The following is a 20,424-nucleotide window of genomic DNA, read 5'->3' as shown; positions in this document are numbered from 1 at the left end:
ATCCTTTTCATTCCATTTTCATGGTTGCATAATACTCTATTATATAGATCTGTTATAACTGATTCATCCATTTCCTTATTGGTAGGTCCATGGGTTGCCCAGAATTATTTTTAAAATTTTTGATTATATTGAATAACAATTATAGAAACTACTTTCCTGTCTTTACATAGTAGTGTTTTGTCTTAATGCCTCAATGCTGATCAATTTTTCTTAATGGTTGCTGCTAGTTTGCTTTGAATTTGAAAATTAGATCCCCACGCTTGTAATACTTTTTTTTTTTCTTTTTGAGATGGAGTCTCCCTCTGTTGCCCAGGCTGGAGTGCAGTGGCACGATATCGGCTCACTGCAATCTCCACCTCCCAGGTTCAAACGATTCTCCTGCCTCAGCCTCCTGAGTAGCTGGGATTACAGGCATGCGCCACCATGCCCAGCTAATTTTTGTTTGTGTGTCTTTAGTAGAGATGGAGTTTCATCATGTTGACCAGGCTAATCTTGAAATCCTGACCTCGGGTGATCCACCTGCCTCGGCCTTCCAAAGTGTTGGGATTACAGGCGTGAGCCACCGCGCCAGCCGGTAATAATCGTCTGTAAAACAGGACTGAGTAGACGTGAGCAAGACCCCAGGGAACATATTAGGTAAACTGTCCTCTTTGGACCTATTCAGAAACTTATATTCGGAAGGTCTTTTTATGCCTTATTTTGCTCTATTGTTTAAAGCTACTCTTTAGTTATCAGTGGAAAGTAAGTTTCTACAAAAATAGTTGTCCATCTGGAAATTGGATCATGTGCACTTCCATGATTGAGATAGCAAAGCTTTCCCACTCCAGAGACAAGTTAGATTTGGTGGAGAGAGACAGAGTGAAAAGTAAAAATGCTAGGCATCTAGGGAGATGGTCAACACGTCCATAAACCAATATGCACAAATACACAGGTAAAAATATGCATGCATATAGCTGTAATACCTGAAAACATGCCTTTAATACCTAATAAATTTTTTCTGCTTTTCTCACTCAGTGTTATGAGCATTTTCCCATGTTATTAAGAACTCCATTGGGTGTGATTTTCAAATAGCTGGAAGTAATGCATTGTATAGAGCAAAACATTAAAATTTTTCTTTTATTAGTGAGTCTCTTTCTATTAAAACAGAATCCATGTAGAAATCCCATATATGGTTCAGACAAGATTCTGACGATTCATTAGGCAGTTTTGGCCATTATATTTTGATCTTTTATAGCTTTTCTTGTTTTCTTTCTTGTTTCTCCTTTGTTCTTATTTCATCGGTGAAACATCTCATCTCACTGAAGTTATCAATTTGTTTTGTAGTTTTCTTCTATTTTCTGCATTGTCTCTGTTTCCTCCAAGCTACATTTTTCTGTTTGTTTCAGTCTGTCTATTTCGTGAGGAAGACTTTCCTCACATCTAGTGGTTTGTGGCTGTGCATTGATATTTCAGAGTGAGGCACTAACATGCTGACTGGAATCTCTGTGCAGGTGGGTGAAACCTGGGGGGGGTCCCAAATGCCTGAGCCTATAGATGTATTCTTTGGGACCATTCAGTTCTTCCAGAGAAAGGTCCTGGAGTCTGGTCCTGGAATCCAGTCCTGGAAGATGTATTAATAAGCCTGGTGGCTGGTTCTCTTGAACAGAAAGCTGAGGAAGAGAGCTGAGGGTCCTGCAGCTCAGTGTGCAGACTGTCAATTAATTCCATTTTTAATCGGAGGCATTATCATCACAACACTCTGCCATACTTGAGTCTTCAAGTACAGAGTCTTTTTGTTTCAGTTCTCTAGAGATTAAATCTCCTGTCTCTTTGGGGGAACAGTTGAGGGTGGTTGTCTGACTGCTCAAAGAGATGGAGGGATGTGGGACTTTTATTGTTTTCCCTAGGGATTTCCAATCAGTATTTTGCCACATGCTTCTCCCCCACTAGGCTGAGACTGCCAGTTTCTTCTTTTTTTAATTTAGAAAATCTTTGATGCTTTGTACCTATGTATGGAGTATAATTTGATGTCTTGATACATGTATATGTTACATAATGATCCAATCTGCGTATTTAGTGTATCCGTCATTTCATGCATTTAGCATTTCTTTGTGGTGAGAACGTTCAAAAACCTCTCTTTTAGCTATTTAGACTGCCACTTCCTGAGTCTTTCAGGGGTTCTGTGGGGGTAGATCAGCTTTTTCTCATTGGTATCTTCCTTCATATGCACTTGCATTTCAGCTTCTTTTTCAGCTCTGCCAAATCAAATCTAATTTCCCCATCTGTTTTCCACTCCTGAAATTTTATCAAAATATCACGTCCACTATTATCCCTTCTATAGTTCTCTTTATACTTGTCATTCATCCTTTACTGTTGTTTTAATGGAGTTTTAGAAGCATGCAGAAGTCTATATATCTGTCCTTCATATTTACCTGAAAACCTCAAGCAGTTTAAATCTCCACTGTTTGGGACAATGCATGTTGTTTATGAAATATATGATGATCCCCCAAAGCCCACCATAAATCCTAGTATACATTGTACCACAATTACCGAACCATTACCCTAGTGTTGTGCAGTTAGATGATCTCCAATTTGATACTATAGCCAGGGCACAATGAGCATTTTGTGCATAAATTATCATCCACAGTTATGGCAATTTTTCTGTTTAAATTGTTTGAATTTGCATTTCTTTAAGTTTTTCTCCCAAATATGTAGTAGAGATCTGCTTTTCTTCTTTTGTAAATTATCTATTATAGATCATATTTATATTGTATATTATTATAGTATTTATATATCATATATAATATGTACACATGCATATTATATATTTATATGTGTCAACGTGTAATAACTATAACATTTTTCTGGATTAGTGTTTGCCTTATAATTTCTCCATACTTTTGCAGATGGAGATGACATTTTTAATTTTTGCACAAACACATCAGATTCTTTTAGACAAAGGGTCTCGCCTAAAGGCATGTACCACTATGCCAGGCTAATTTTTAAATTTTTTGTAGAGACAAGGTCTTGCTATGTTGCCCAGGCTGGTCTTGTATTCCTGGCCTCAAGCAATCTTCCTGCCTCAGCCTCCCAAAGAGTGAGCCACTGCACTGGCCAATGCTTAGTAAGTATGTCTGATTTTGGAGATAAAGAGGTGAGAATCAGAGTCAAAGTTCAGATTTCTGAGACTGCTGCAGCTTGCTATGGGAAACATGTGGAGAGAGAAGCACTGAGGGAGTGGGACAAGAACTGAGATTTGGGAAATGCTTACAGCAAAGGGGAGAAGGAGAAGTGGACTTGGTGAAGATGAGGCATAGAGGTGCCTGAGAGGGCTGCATTGGGGTCTAAGTACTATGCTGAAGAGTTAAGGACTTATGAATGGGGGCCAGGAATGGTGGGTGGCTCAAGCCTGTAATCACAGTACTTTGGGAGGCTGAGGTGGGCGGATCATCTGAGGTCAGGAGTTCCAGACCAGCCTGGCCAACATGGCAAAACACTGTCTCTGCTAAAAATAAACACACAAAAAATTAGCTGGGCCTTGTGGCGGACACCTGTAATCCCTGCTACTCGGGAGGCTGAGGCAGGAGAATCACTTGAACCTGGAAGGCGGAGGTTGCAGTGAGCCGAGATGGCACTACTGCACTCCAGCTGGGGCGACAGAGCAAAACTCCGTCTCCAAAAAATAAAAAATAAGGTTTATGAATGGGTAAAATGATCCTGCCCAATCGTACCCTTTCTTGCCCATATATTAAAGCTCCAAAGCCATTCCTGTAGACGCTGCTGGGCATATCTGAAGAGAGAACATGTGTTAAATTTTCTCAGTGATATAAATTTATCTCACCAGAACTGCCTTTAGCAGTTAAAAGCACTGTCTTCTCAAGTGAAGCTAGTGCTGCAGATTAAAAATGCCAGGGAATCCCCGTCCTCAATCATTCCTTTTCTTTTCCTATTTAAGGAAGAATTATTAAGTAGCTGAATTATCAAGGCTATTGTTTCTCAAATAGAAAGTTTAGTTCCACAGAGGAGTAGTGTGTGCCTTCCATTAGGAAGCATGAATAGGAGCTACAAAACTCCCCACAGTTGACAGGGAAATGATTTTTCAAACTGGACGTTTTGAATTTGCTTCTTCCCATTCTTGGGCTTGTCCTTGCTATCTTCCTCTGCCTCCTATCTTTAACACCACCACTCTAATAAGAATAACTCTAACCCACTGTTTTGCAAGGGTGGCTCCTGGCAAAAGCCTACTATGTTTTGTTGGGGGCGGGGGGATTACTTAGAATGCAGAAGCAATGCTGGATTGGTGAGGCTGCAGGGAGCAGGGCAGACTGAGGAAGGGAGCACAGAATGAAAAGGTTTGTGAAACATATCTTTGTTGAAGATAATTCTTGCTCCATCCTTTATCAAATGTATTTAGTTACTTCACAAATATTTTGGTAAAAACTGTATTCTTAGAAAAGATTAGAGGCTACATTGTCTTTAGTCCCGTAGCCTAAGTTTTAATAGCATCACAGTCTTGTTTCTGTTAGATTTCTGCTGTTTTCATTCAGATCACTGACATATGAATACATCCTTAATGGTATAGCCTCTCATTTTTCAGTGTCTAAATGTAGGGTATTCTGACAAAATTACTGCTGTGATGATTCCTTGGATTTTCTAAAGATTGCTTTTTACTATCAACTTGATCACATATATTTCCATGGCCTTAAAATCAATGCCTGTTAAAGTGACCCAAGCCTAAATCTTGGCTCTTGATTTTTCATTCTAATGAGAATTACTGTGATGAAGGAGCAGTGATTTGAATAAACAAACATTTACTGAGTGCCAACTGTGTGCAAGACCTAGTGATGCTCTTCTTGTTGCACTGTTTGTTTGAGTAGAATGCTATGTGTGCACCGATGCAGGGAACAGAGGCAGGCAGGGTAGAGGAAAGCTTGGAAAGTTTTCAAGATTAATTAGCACGAAGGTGGGGCATTTGGGATATCTGGCACCAGATAGTAATCAGCAGTACTAATTATACTCTCATATTAAATCAGTTGTGGTGGATGAATTGGAATCCATCAGCCAGTATGGCTAAGGATGCTGCAGCTGTCGTGAGTTCTCTTTACATATTTCCATTGCTCATGTGTTGGTGGGTTGCATTTTATTCTTCTGGATTTCTGTTAAAGAAAATAATCCCCAGTTTTTTCAGTTTTACTAGAAAATTTCTAGTACAATACAGTTGTAGTAGAAATTAAACTTTCTACTTAAAATCGATGCCAGTAACCCAAGCCTAAATCTTGGCTCTTAATTTTTCATTCTAATGAGAATTACTGTGATGAAGGGGCAGTGATTGGAATGAGAGAAAGATGTGTGAACATACAAATCACCTGGAATGATGCTTTCTCAGTGGAGTCACTGTGCAGTCAATACTTTGTATTTTCAACTTATTGGTAAATAGGTAAGGGTACTTACATTACTACATAGGATGTGTGAATGGATCTTGTAGCATGAGTTCTAAATTATGTCATCTCATGGCTAGACGCTATAATATGTTCTGTTTATTAATATTCCTACTGAGAAATTAGATGGCAATTGGAGCTGAGTGAGCTGGCTGGTGGGGTCAAGAATGGGTGCATATTTCAGCAGCATCCTTCTGGCAGGTTCAGGTTGAGTGGCATGTGAAGGCTGGTGTGGCCTTTATTTGGTTTGGCTGGAGCTATTTTTCTCTAGATTCATCACACTATAATTTGGGCATTAGCCCTAGGGCACTGAGAAGATATTTGTGCCATTTTGAAGGGAATTTAACTCCACTGAATGTGTTAAATGCATATGATTGGCATTCAACACATTTAATATTCAGCATCCTAGGACAAGACATAAAAATGTAAAATGTACACCTTTCTTTTTTTAAAGAAAAAAATCAGTGATTAAGAATGTTTTTAGTGGCTGGGCATGGTGGCTCATGCCTCTAATCCCAGCACTCTGGAAGGCTGAGGTGGGTGGATCACTTTTGGTCAGGCGTTCGAGACCAGAATGGCCAACATGGTGAAACCCTGTCTCTACTAAAAATACAAAAGTTAGGTGGGTGTGGTGGCAGGCACCTGTAATCCCAGCTACTCGGGAGGCTGAGGCAAGAGAATTGCTTGAACCCGGGAGGTAGAAGTTGCAGTGAGCTGAGATCATGCCACCACACTCCAGCCTGGGCGACAGAGCAAGACTCAAAAAAAAAAAAAAAAAGTTCTTAGTAAGCAGCCACATGTATTCACATAAGATGATGCCTTGGAGAGGGAGAATAGTCTGTCCTCTGTATTTTCTGTAGATTGGTGGTTAGAGCTATAGCCTATCAACTCTAGAGGATAACTCACATTTGGATTAAATTATTTTTGACAAGAATATTTCTTTATTATTATCATTTTTTTCGAGAAGAAGTCTTACTCTGTCACCTAGGTTGGAGTGCAGTGGCACGATCTCGGCTCACTGCAACCTCCACCTCCTGGGTTCAAGCTGTTCTCCTGCCTCAGCCTCCCGAGTAGTTGGGATTACAGGAACGTGCCACCACACCTGGCTAATTTGTGTAGTTTTGCTAGAGATGGGGTTTTGCCATGTTGGCCAGGCTGGTCTCGAACTCCTGACCTCAGGTGATCCGCCCAACTTGGCCTCCCAAAGTGCTGGGATCACAGGCATGAGCCACCAGCTCGGCCAAGAGTATTTCTGTAGGTGGTGGTGAGTATATGTACAACAAGTCATAGAATGCTTGGTTGTTTCTCTTTTGTTCTGTTAGCAGTCACTGATGATATTTTCCTACATCTCTTCCTTATTAGAATTTGTAAAATATTGATATTTTAATTTTTTCTTTTTTTTAATTAACTGGCATATTTTGAGAGAGAAACTTCCCCTTCCCAACTATTTGGTTACCCTGAGATATAGTTTATATGGAAAAGTCAGGATAAATGCTTACTTTGGGGGCCATAAATGGATGGATGGTTTTTCTAACTAACAAGATGTTATTATATTTGCTTCAGATAGTGAATAGTATTTTAAGAAATTTAAAATTATTAAAATAAAGGTAAGAAAAGCCATTTTACACTAACCCAGGTGTTTACTTTTTTGGGTGCCCCTAACTTCTTCTTACACCTCAGGGCTCCCCTCTGGGATAATTCAACTCCAGCCTTTAGAATTTCTTGTGATGCAGGTGCTTGCAATGAATTATTTAACCTTTTGTCTTTTTGAATATGTCTTTATTTTATCATAATTTCTGAAGGATCATCTAGTGGGATATAGAATTCTAGGTAGATAGGTTTTTTATTTCAACACTTAAATAATGTCATTCGGTTGCCTTTTTTTCCTGATGACAAGTCAGGCATCATTTCTTTCACTGATTCCTGCATATAATATGTCATTTTTCTCTGACTACTTTAAAGCTTATTTTCAGTATTGGTTTTTAGCTGTTTGACTACGGTATAGCTAGGTGTTTTTATTTTTAAATTTTTTTTTTACCTTGGTGAGCTTTGCTGGTATTCCTATATTTATTCTGCCTGAAGTTGATATATTTAATCAGTTTTGGAAAATCATTGGTCATTATGTCTTTAAATATTTCTAGTGTCTTTGTTTCATCTCTTTTTCTCTTCTTTTGGGACTCCAATAACACATGTGTTAGACTGATTGATATTGTTCCTCAGTTCTCAGATGTTCTATCCGACTTTCCCCCATTCTTTTTGTATTTCCTTTGGTATAGTTTTTTTGAGGAAATGATTTCTTTAATTTTATCAGAATTCAAGATACAACAAGAAAAACACCCTAAAACACATGGAGACAGAAGATGAGATACAACTCCTTCCCACTGCCTCCATGATATTTTCCTACATCTCTTCCTTATTAGAATTTGTAAAATATTGATATTTTATCAATATTAATGATAAAATTGGGACAAACTGGGGATGAGACAGCTGGGGGAGACCTGAACCTCAGTCAGCAGGCTCCAGGCCTGTGCAGGAAGAGGGTAAGGGGGAGGCAGAGCCTAGCCCCACAGTGAGGGGAAACAGCTGAGGAAAGACCCCCTTGAAAGACTCCACCTCCTCACCAACACTCTTGCCCAGGGATGGGGATCCCAAAGCAGCAAGGGGGCTCTGGGGCCATGGCCATGTTTATGATTGAGAAGCAGCTGGAGTAAAGGGAGGAGAGACACATGATTATCTGGGCAGAATCAGTTGGGGCAAGGACCTGGGATGGCCCCATGGGCCAAACCCTGAGGTCACAGGAGGGGACCCAAAGCAGGGCTAGTGAGTGAGGTCCTGAGTGAGTGGGTCAGCAGCTGAGACCCTTTCTCCAGCTGCCTACAGCCCCTCCAATACTGCTGCCAGGGGGGCCTGCCTCTAGGGAAATGGGGTAAGAAAGCAGCCCACCCTTGCTGCAGATAGAGCTAAGTGGCTGAGACCAGTAAGGAAGGGCTGGCCAGGCCTTGCCACCTGCCCCAGAGGTCTGTGGGAAGAGGACAGGTCAGGAAGGGTGGGGACAGGGGCTCAACAGGCTCAGATCCAAGATGGTGCCAAGGTTCCAGCTTGTTTGCTGGGTACCCCGTGAGGTAGGGGCTGCACTGGGGACTAGTGACTCTAGTTAGTTAGGAGACAGCAGCTTCTCAAGAAATTCCTTCACAGCTGCCGTGTCCTAAGGACAAGAGCTGTGCATGACACCAGGATATGTCTTGAGCTGGACCCTGGCAGGTATGACAACAGAACGGAGCTTCTTGGCCATCAGGGCCCCAAACCATATGGGCAGCCTGGGGATCAGCTTCCCATGGCACTAAAGAATTGTCAGGTCCTTGGCACTGCTGCTGACTGCCTGGGGGAAGGCCCAGAGCAGAGGCAGCCAGAAGCTCAAAGCCACAATGCCAGCCACACGGCTGGGTGGAGGGGTAGAGCCCCCCGCCCTGTGAAAAGCTACCCAAGACAATTTGATTGGCGGGGACCACATTCTTCATCTAGTGCTCAATCAAGTCCTTGACTTGGGGGAGGGCGCATGACTGGATGTGGGGAAGCTGCCAAGGGGCCCAGGAAGGGAGCCAGACAGGGGCACTGCCCAGTGCTTTCCTGGGGGGACAGGGAAGGGAGGAGGCCGAGGAGAGGCTGGGACCTTAAGTTCTCTTCTGCCTTCTTGATGCCAGCCTCATCCTCTGAGGCACCTGGACTCAGCCCCATCAGGTCAAACTAGGAGGGCATCACCATCTTCGTGTTCAGTGTCACAGGGATCCTAGGCACAAGGGGACAGATATGGATGTACTTGACATGAGGGAGCCAGATGGTGGACAGGGCTCAGCCCAGCTGTGCCTTTAGGAGGGATGGGAGAAGAGGCATCTATGGAGGAAGAGAGTAGTGTAGTTTCTTTAGATCCGAATTCAGGTTTATAATTTCTTTCCTCAGCAGTGTCCAATCTGTTGTTAAGCTTGTACACTGAATTCTTCATTTCTGGTATAATTTTTACTTTCAGCATTTCCATTTGTTTCTTTTTATAGTTTCCATCTCTTTGCTGAAATCCTCATGTGCTCATGTGTTCTGTCCACATTGTCTATCAGAAGCTTTAACATGTTTATTTTAAAGTTCCGTGTAATAATTCCTTCATCTGGATCTGTTTCCAATGATGGTTTTTTTCACTTAACCTCTCATATATCACATTTTCTTGTTGCTTCATGTGACTAATAATTTTTGATTGTGTGGTAGTCATTTTCCTTAAATAACAGTAGAGGTGGAGATAAAAAACATTTACTCCCAAAAAAGGACACACTCCTTCTTCTCTCAGGCTCGGAGTAAGGCACACTAATTTGTCATTGATTTGGGTCTGGGCTTTGTTGCCATTTTAGTTTGATTCCATTCTCCACTGGCTTCAAATGTTTTGAGGGTAGAATCAGGACTTTCTTTTCAGTAAGAATTAGAGTCTGAACACTGGTGAATTTCCAGGGATCTCCTTTTGCTTTACAGATGAACTGTCTGAATTTTGAGCCCTGGGAGATCTCTCTTTGCTTTACAGCCTGGCTGTCTGCTTTTGGGGTCTTTGGAAAGTTCTCATTGCTTTCCACTTGTGCCTGTAGGGGTTTTTGCCTGGAGATATCTAGTTTGCTACCTCACTCAGTCTTTGGAAAGCTGCTGCAGTTAACTCAAGAAGGCTGGGTTGCCTCAAAGGGATTTCTTACAGGTGTTCTGCCCATCCCAGGCTGTGGAAGCCTCCCTAGCACTCAGTATGGGCCCATGTACCTTAGCTATTTATTAATACAGGACACACATTTCCCCCCAATGTACTGTCTTCACTTTATATATCCTAGAAATCACTCTATATCCAGATACTTCTCAGTACTTTTTATGACTGCACAGTATCTCATTGTACAGCTCTAACAAGTTGTTCAGTCATTACTTTTAATAGAAAGTTTGATATTTTCAGTCATTTGTTATCATAATAGTGTTGCAATAAGTAGCATTTCATATTTTTTCCAGTCAGTCTTTGAGATAGATACCTGGAGGTCAATTGCCTCTTCAGAGAGTAAGTGAATTTGTAGTTTTGGAGGATTTTTGTGAGTGGAGGGAGAGAAGACCATTCCAGGCAAGGGGAACAGAGTAAACAAAGGTATTGAGGTGGAGACATGCCAGTTTGTTCAGGGCATTAAGAGACAACTGGTCTGGTTAGCATGAGATATACAGAGGGCAGGAAGCTGGGTGATGGCATCAATACCCATGATACTGATAGTTGCTGTGTGCAAGTGGGCTTGACTGCTAAGGCAACATCTTTGTATTTCTGTCCTATTGGTACTAGGAAAACACTGCTTGATTTTGACAAAGAAAATGACATGCTCCAAATGACATTTTAGAGAGATGAATATTGCCAAGTTGTGCATGATAATTGGAGAACTGTCTTGAGCCATGGAAACTGACTAAGTGATTAATGGAATATTCCATTCATATGGATGTTCAGAGCTACTAATGGGACAAACAGAGAAAATGGTCCCAAATCTCTGAGGAATTATTCCCCTTGTAAACTGTTCATGTTCATGCTTCCTTCTCCTAGGAGCTTCTGGCACTTACGTGCACCTTTTTTTCCTTCATGAGCGATTGTGTGTGACTTATGAAGGAAGAAAGAGCAATGCATCATATGCTACCATAGGGAGAAATGTTACTCAGAGGTAATTGGAATACTAAGGCAGAATTCAATATAGTATATGGCTTTCATCGGTATGAAGAGAAGAAGAAATTCTTCCTGGAAATCATCTTCTGTTAGAACTTCATTCATTAGGGTTAAAGTGATCTTTAACTTTTGAGGGGTTAAAGATGTGTATCAGCGATGACAAATGAGGGTGTGCTGTAGGAACAAATAGCTGTATGATCTCCTTGGAATAAAACATCAAAGCTTTTTTTTTTCCTCACACTACATGTCCATTTTGGATTGGCAAGAGGGACCAGCCGATTGCAGACCCTCAAGGGCCTGAGCTAATGGAGTTGCTGCCATTTTGACCATTGCCAACCATGATACCAGAGGGAAATGAAATGTGGTAAGCTTTGTCTCTTAAGGTTTCTGTCCAAAAGTGCCCCAAGTCACTCTCACATTTCAGTGCCCCAAGTCACATGGATGTATTTGCTTCTAGAGGTGGGACAGTGCCATCTGCTTATGGGCCAGGAAGAGAGAAAAGCAAAAGATATGTGACCACCCTGATGACTGGCAGAGAATTACTCTAATAATCTTATAAAAGCTGTGGACTCTCCCTCCCACAATATGCACAGATGTACACATTCCTGGTACAATTTCATCTCAATTTCAAGTGGTTCACAGGTGTCCTGAAGCCTATATACTGATTCTGTAAAGATCCAACTAAAGGATGAGAACTATACTTCCAAATTATATATGCGTTGTTAATTTCTGTACCAATATTTACCTATGAGCTTTCTCACTCTCTTGCTCTCTTAAAAGCAATCAGTTCTTTTCACTTACTATGTGAAGTGCTAGAAGGATCTAAACAGTATTAGATTCTGGGAATATATTCTAGAGCAGCATAATCTGGCACAATAAGTGAAACTGTCACTTGACAATACCGTCACTTCTTAGCAATGTGATTAGTCAAATTGTCAATGAGATTGGGCTAAATTACTTAACATCCTGCATCTCAATTTTGTCTCCTCTAAAATAGAAATCATAAAACCTTCTTCACAGGGTTGTTGAACATTTAAAAGGATGGATATTTATGGGTTAGGACCAATATGTACTTTGTCGCCTATAACTTTGCAAAGTTGGGTGGTATTGTGTAGGTATGGGCTGGAGAAAAGTGGTGACACCTGTGGATTCAAAGAGTTATTAGAAGAAGGTGGTCTTGTGTAATACTACAAAAAGACATAGGCTATGCCCCTCCTGTTGATTTATAGCCAAGTTGCAGAAGCAAACATATGAGACCATTGAAAATGGAAAGAAATCATAAGACTAGTATGGATCATTGCCAAGTGATTACTTCAGAAAATAAGTGCTTTAAATTCAGACCAGGAGGAGACTGCTATTAGTGGGAGGGATCATGGGAAGACTTTGTGGAAGAGGTGAGGTTTGAACTTGAAGGATTGAATTTGGGTTGGTGGTGTAGAGGTGGCAGCCATTTTGCTCAGAGGGAATGATGGAACAAAGCACAGAATTAAACGAAGTGATGCATGTGAACGTATATGGGGTTGTTGAGCATCTAGGAAACGCCTCACAGGATAATAATGACGAGGTTCAGGCCAGAAGTGGGGGAGTTGGTGCTTGGGGAGTGGGTGCTTAGGCACTGGGGCACTTGGAAGGGGTTTGGCGTGTGAGAAGATGAGATCCCACAGGGATAATAGGCTGGGGCTAGTCCTGGGCAATTCTGAAATTTCAGTCCAACTTAAGCTGCTACCTTCTATTACTGATTAGCACCATTGTCCCTCAGGAAGCCAGAGTTCCAGCAAGTTCTTCCACTTCTTCCAGGAAAACCTAAGTAGTATCTGTAATCCACCATTCCAGGGATATTTGCATTTTAGTAGGGAGCAAAATCATAAGCTAAAGTCATATATCCACATGCTGAATGAGTGAACTGCTTTAAGTGGTGATAGGAGTTTGGGTGGCCTTCCAAATCCATGCATCTTGTTTGCAGCTGCCCTTACCAAAGCTGCCCCACACTTCATTGACACTCTGAGGCTCACTCCTTGAATCAAATGCTTGCCATTTCTGCCCCCAATAACCGTCATTATGAACAGGAGGCTCGGAAAGCAATACTGAGCAGAGTGTTCATCCCCAGCTTTGAAGAACCAGCTCAGTGTTAATATTTTCCCTAGTTTACCTAAAGTGATTTTTAAAAAAAAATTATTCTTACTATTTTTTAGAGATAGGGTCTTGCCCAGTCACCCAGGCTGGAGTGCAGGGGCATGATCGTAGGCCACTGTAGCCCTAAACTCCTGGGCTCAGGTGATCCTCTCTCCTGAGCCTCCAGAGTAGCTGGGGATACAGACATGCCACCATGCCCAGCTAATTTAAATACTTTTTTTTTGTAGAGACGGGGTTTCTCTATGTTGCCCAGGCTGGTCACAAACTCCTGGCCTCTAGTGATCCTTCTGCCTGGGTGATACCCTCTTAAAGTGCTGAGATTACAGGCATGAACCATGGCATCAAGGCTGCAGTGATTTTTTTTTTTAAATCAGTTAATCTGCTTTGTAACTCAAATTAGGCATTTTCAGCAAAGAGGCTATATGCGTACCCAAACGTTATTACTGCTCTTTCTATATATGATTTCTCCCAAATGGTCACTGTTTGGTTAATCCTTTATGGCCCCTATTCCTGCATCTTATCAGTAGGGAATATTGGAGGTCTATAAGAAAAAGATATCTAGACAGGCATGTGGAACACTTTAAGACTGAGCCCATTAGATTTTAATATAAGAGCGAGGTCTCCTCTCTGATTTTTCTATTCCAGCAATAGGCCATCCTAGGGAACCTAAAATGATAAGATGGGCAAATGTTAATTTACCTTTTTCTCCTTATGCACAATTTACTTTGATGAACTTGGCAAAACATCTCAATTTCTTTTACATTTTGATGAGAGTGAGTTCAGTGTATACCTATGATAAATAATATGGATTTATCACACCTTTCTTCTGCTTAAATTAATCTGCTAGTGCAACTAAGGAGATATGTTTGCTTGAGTGAGAATGGTGCTGAAGGCTGGGTGCAGTGGCTCATGCCTGTAATCCCAGCACTTTGGGAGGCCGAGGTGGGTAGATCACTTGAGGTTGGGAGTTTGAGACCAGCCTGTCCAACATGGTGAAATCTTGTCTCTACTAAAAATACAAAAATTAGCTGAGTGTGGTCATGCATGCCTGTAATCCCATAATCCTAGCTACTAGGAAGGCTGAGGCAAGAGAATCGCTTGAACCCAGGAAGCGGAGGTTGCAGTGAGCTGAGATCGCACCACTGCACTCCAGCCTGGGTGACAGAGTGAGACTCCATCTCAAAAAAACAAAAACAAACACAAACAAACAAACAAAAACAAAAAACCGTGGCGAAAAGTGTTTTGACCACTGAAATACTGAAATACAGACCCACTTCAGGACACTGAAGGGTGCCCACCAAGCTAGAGGGGGATGGAAATTCCAGTAGACATTCAACATTCATCTACCAGACAGAGGCCTTTCCCCTAAGAGCATCTCAGTTTCTTATTGGAGAATTTCCCCTCCCCTGTGAGTGGGCAAACAAGTCTGACTGCCAGGGGTGCTCTGCTAATGGAGCTCCCTGTCTGTGGAAGAAAACCTCGGGGAGGAAATTGTTCCTGTAGCGCTGTAGTTCTCCCAATTGCTTGTGCTGCTTTACTTTCTCCAACATGCCAAGCGCATGCCTGTCTCTGGGCTTTTGCCATTACTGTTCACCTTGGACTTCCATTTCCCCAGATGGTCCTGTGGGCTCCTTCCTCACTTGCTACATGTTGCTGGTCAGATATTGCCTTCTCAAAAATGCCTTTGCTGACCATCACACCTACAATAGTCTCCCTGCCCTAGCCTATGACCCTGAGTTTTCTTGTCTTTCTTCATAGCCCTCTTCACTGTTTTTCACATCTGACTCCTCACTAGAATATGAGAACCAGGAGGGCAGAGACTTTGTTTAGCCATGGCTGTATCCCAGTGCCTTAGGACAGTGCCTAGCATTCAGTACATATTCAAAAAACAGGTGCCGAATGAATGAGCCCTTTTCTCTCCTCCTCCAGTACAGCCAGGCGCAGATAAGTGACTTAAGCTTGGCCAGTCAGGGCCTCTCCTCTGGGACTGTCACAGCAGTAAATGGCCGAGGGAGACACTTTAGATCATTCCTGGTTGCCGAGGGACAGTGATGGCATGAACTAACCAAGCTGGGGTTCCCGCCTCAACTGCTTGGTCCTCTGCAAGGCCCTTGCCCCAGCCCATTACCAAACTAGTTCCCCATCCTTTGTCACTTCTGTGGCATACTTGATATTCCTTTCCACAAATCCCCTTTGGTCTAAGTTAGGTAGAGCGAGTCTCTGTTACCTGCCACAAGAACCTTAACTGATACTCATATGGGAACACACGCTATTCCAGTCCCCAACGCACTGTCCTGGCACAGTCAGCACCCAGATGGTGCCATGAGAAGGTATTGAGTCTGATCGCTGTGTGTGGCTTGTGGAGCCAGCCACATTACTTTATAGCTCACTCTTACTATTTTACCCCTATAGATACTGTAATCCCAACACTTTGGGAGGCCGAGGTGGGTGGATCACAAGGTCAGGCATTCAAGACCAGCCTGGCCAACATAGTGAAACCCCATCTCTACTAAAAATACAAAAAATTAGCTGAGTGTGGTGGCACGTGCCTTAATCCCAGCTACTCAGGAGGCTGAGGCAGGAGAATCACTTGAACCTGGGAGGCAGAGGTTGTAGTGAGCCAAGATTGCACCACTGCACTCCAGCCTGGATGACAGTGCAAGACTCTGTCTCAAAAAAATAAAAATAAATAAATAAATAAAAATAAAGGAATAATTTTAAAAAATAGATACCACCTGGGTGTAGCTGGGCTATTTCATTATAGGTAGTTTTCATCATTCTCTTTTCTTTTGAGTTTGTTTTCCCTCTTCTTGACTTGTCACATATAGAAACCCAATCCCCACTCTGAAATTTTGATCAGTTTTTGTGTTTCCATGCATCTTTTATTCACTTCCTCAGAAAGAACCCTGTTTAAGGTGCATGCATTTTTAAAATAATTGGATTTCTGTATTATCATTTATAGTTAACGGTGGCAGTCTTAAATGTTTTGCAGAAATAAAGGTTGAGAGTGGCTGGTATAGAAGCAGAGGTTGGGGGCTTTTCAGCACTCATGGCTATTGGAAGAGATGGCAGTCAGTCCTTCCAACTTAAATATCATCTCTAGGCTGAAAAAAAAAATTATTCTGGAATAATTGGAAGCTAAAAACCCTAAATTGACTTTTTAGGCATATAGGCCATGAATACTAAGTAGTGTTCTTAGTAATGCTCCCCCAGTTCAACACAATTTTCCCCACATTTGGTACTGATCAAAATGTGCGGTACCAGTAAACACTAAGTGTTTTGTTTAAATATTAAACTTTAAAGTGCTACATCAATTTTTAATGTGTAAGCTCTCCTTGAAAGTCTCCACCAGGCTGCTCTTCCCTATCAGTGAAACACTTGAGGGGCACTAGCCAAGCTCTCAGGTTACAGGGAAAAGGCTGACCACACTGAAACCCTCCTCAGAGCACCTCTGAAAAGCCAATCTGTGAGCAGAGGGCAGGCTGGCTCTGAATTACTTAAAGCCTGTATTTCCAAAACTGTGTTAACCAGTCATGTACTCAGGAAGTTGCAACCCCAGGAAGTTCTTCAGTCAACAGATTTTAGGGCTTACCTCTTGCAAAGAATTGCTGATTGGAAGAGAATCATCTAGAACATGCCAGCACAGCAGTTTGTATTGACGGTATTGGAGGCCCTAGTGAAATGTCTCTGGAGGGATAGTCACGCCCTTGCCTCAAGGATGTCATCTGCGGAGTTACTGCAGTATTTGAATGAGGAGTGGTGATTGTCCTGGCTAACTGGATTTCTGTTAAGGATCACTGCAGATGGGCACTTCTTGTTCTTTATCCTTGTGTGATTGGGAGAAAGGGCCTAAAGGGAGTGGGACATGAATTTGTAAAGAGCAGGTACAAGGAGAAGGACAGGATCATGATGCCTGACTTGGTACTCGGGCAGAAATATCCTGGTGGTAAAGGTGGGAGGAACACTGATCATGAACATTGTTAACCTCTTGCATTTCTCCATTGTTCTGTTCATTCACTTATGGAAGTAATTTATTGAGTGCTCCATGGCCAGAAAGTCCTTGCTGGATTTCAGAAATGTCAGGTAGCTGGTGTATTTGAAACTTAGCAAGATATGTAGAGATTGGTAAGAAATGAGGTGGGGTCATCAGTCTGTGGTTGAGTTTGGAAGTTGTTCTGTCACTGGCCTGAGGACCTATTAGAAGAGCCTCAGCCCTTCAGCCACACCATGAGAGTGGGTAGGCTCATGCACCGTCCAGAGTCTGCTCTGGGCTTAGAAAGTTTCCAAAAAAACAAAAACAAAAAACCCCACGTATATGTTACAGTTTTAGACCTTCTAAGGCTATACTTCAATAAGACTTCACCGCCAAGTAGTTTGAGATATAAGCACAACAAAGAGAATTTGAATTTCAGAAATAATAGTAGATGGAATTGCTTGAAAGCCGGCTACTGGAGCTTTAAGAATCAAGGATTTCATAGCGATTTGCAGTTTCAGTACAAACTGAATTATGAAAAACATAGAAAGGGAAGAAAATGATATACTTTGAATATTAGGAAGAAAATGATATACTTTAGATTTTTAGGCCTGGATCTTTACTAAATATCCAATAGGACTATACTGTGGTTGGACATTTACGGCTCCTATATGATGTGCAACTGTTAGCTTCGCTGTCTAAGCGGTTAGGGTAGCCACTAACCACATGTGACTATTTAAATTAAAATTAAATACTATTAAACATTTACTTTCTGTTTTAGTTTATGTTGCTATAACAGAATACCACAGACTGGGTAATTTATAAAGAACAGAAACATATTTTTTACAGTTCAGGAGGCTGGGAAGTTCAAGATCGAGGGTGAGAGCCTTCATGCTGCATCATCCCATGACAGAAGGTGAGGGGGTGAGAGAGCAGAGAGAGAGTGAGAAGGGGCTGAACAGGCTTTTATAACAACCCCACTTTTGCAATAACTAACCCATGCCTGCAATAATAACATTAATTCATTCATTAGAGCAGAGCCCTCATGACCTAATCCCTTCATATTAGGCTGCAGCCCCCAACACTGTTGCATAGGTTGGAAACGTCTGGGGGACACATTCCAGCCACAGAACCTCCTCGGTTACATTAGCCACATTTCAGGTGCTCAGTGGTTGTTGTATTGGACAGCACAGGTACAGAACATTTCCATCATTTCAGAAAGCTCTACTAGACAGCACTGCAATGTGAGGTTAAGAAATTTGGGAAATACAATGTTTCTATTAAATGCATTTTCTGGCCGGGCATGGTGGCTCATGCCTGTAATCCCAGCATGTTGGGAGGCTGACGCAGGTGGATCACCGCAGGTCAGGAGTTCGAGACCAGCTTGGCCAACATAATGAAACCCTGTCTCTACTAAAAATACAAAATTAGCAGGGCATGGTGGTACGTGCCTGTAATCCCAGCTACTTGGAAGGCAGAGGCAGGAGAATTGCTTGAACCTGGGCGGTGGAGTTTGCAGTGAGCTGAGATTGCACCACTGCACTTCAGCCTGGGAGACAGAGGGAGACTCTGTCTCAAAAAAAAAAAAAAAAAAAAAAAGCTTTTTCTTATTTCTTCAATGGTTACTACAAACTTTCAGCTCACTCCGCTTTGTAACCACCACACCCTCATCACTTTTGACAGGTGGTTGTGACTCCTCTGCTATAAGAAATGTAGACAACATTAGGTGTAGATTTTTTTATATTTTTATATTTTGTCCTTCTATCCCCAGCACCTACTTCCTTGCATCTGCTGCTATTTCCTCATCCTCTCTTAGAGGAGAGGCATCACCCTTCCTGTTTATTGCTAATCTCTCCATCTGTGCACTAGAATCAACTCTTCTGTCTTTCAATGAACAGGCTTTATCAATTATCTGCTTTTTCTTTCGTATATACTACATACAAATCTGTAAATGTATATCTCTCTATATTTAATAGATTCACAGAAAGTTTGAAAAAAATATAAAGGGAGATCCTGTGTACCCTTCACCCAGTTTTCTCTAATGGTAATACGGTGCATAACTATAGTGCAGAATCAAAACCAGGAAACTGACATTGGTGTGATCCTCAGAGCTTCTTAAGATTTTACCAGCTTTACATGCACCCATTTGTGTGTGTATGTATATATATCTACATTTATATAATTTATGTAACATTCAAGAATGTTAATAATATAGTATATAACCTTTCAAAACTGGCTTTTTCATTCATCCTAATTCCTGTGAAACCCATTGCAGTTTTTTGTATCAAGAATTTGTTCCTTTTGATTGCTGACTAGTGCTCCACAGCACAGATGTGCCACAGTTTGTTTAGGTTGTTTAGGTATTTACTCATTGAAAAACATCTGATTTTTTCCCACTTTTTGGTGGTTACAATGAAAGCTACTATAAACATGCATGGTTTTGTGTGAACAGAAGTTTTAATTTCTCTGGGATAAATGCCCGAGCGTTCAATGGCTGGGTTGAATTTAAAGTCCAGATTCAATTTTGTGAGAGTAAGAAACTGCCAGACTTTCTCCCAGGGTTGTTGTGCCATTTTTGTATTCCCACAGCAACGTATGAGTGATGAGTTTCTCTACATTTTTGCCAGTATTTGGTATTATCATTGTTTTTTATTTTAGCCATTCTGATATGTGTGTGGTGATATTTTATTGTGGCATTAATTTTCATTTCTTTTTTTTTTTTTTTTTTTTGAGACAGGGTTTAGCTTTGTCATCCATGCTGGGGTTCAGCAGCATAATCAAAGCTCACTGCAACCTTAGACTCCTGGGCTCAGGCCATCCTCCCACCCCAGCCTCCAGAGTAGCTGGAACTACAGGAGTGAGCCACCACACCCAGCCTTAATTTTCATTTCCTTAATGGTCCATGATGTTGAACATCTTTCTATGTGCTCATTTGCCATAAATTTTCTTTGGTGAAATATCAGCTCATGTCTTTGGTGAAATATCTTGCCCATTTTCGAATTGGATTGTTTGTTGATTAAGTTTTGAGAGTTCTTTATGTATTTTAGACACAAGGCCTTTGTTGAATATGTGGCTGGGAAATATTTTCTCCAAGGATAGCCTGCCTTTCCACAGAGTCTTTGGTAAAGCAAAAGTTTTTAAATTTTGACAAGTCTCTCTAATATATATACATATATGTGTGTATATATATAGTT

General features: G+C 41.5%; 1 pseudogene; it reads right to left on the bottom strand.

The window, feature by feature from the left end:
• Positions 1-8,571: 8,571 nt before the first annotated feature.
• The window catches only part of LOC116475414 (acyl-protein thioesterase 2-like), a 61,132-nt pseudogene continuing 49,279 nt past the window's right edge, over positions 8,572-20,424 (bottom strand).

Source organism: Hylobates moloch, unplaced genomic scaffold (assembly GCF_009828535.3).
Source record: "Hylobates moloch isolate HMO894 unplaced genomic scaffold, HMol_V3 SCAFFOLD_10, whole genome shotgun sequence".
Taxonomy (NCBI): Eukaryota; Metazoa; Chordata; class Mammalia; order Primates; family Hylobatidae; genus Hylobates; species Hylobates moloch.
Note: the sequence above shows the minus strand (reverse complement) of the source record. Positions and strands in the feature narration are given on the sequence as shown.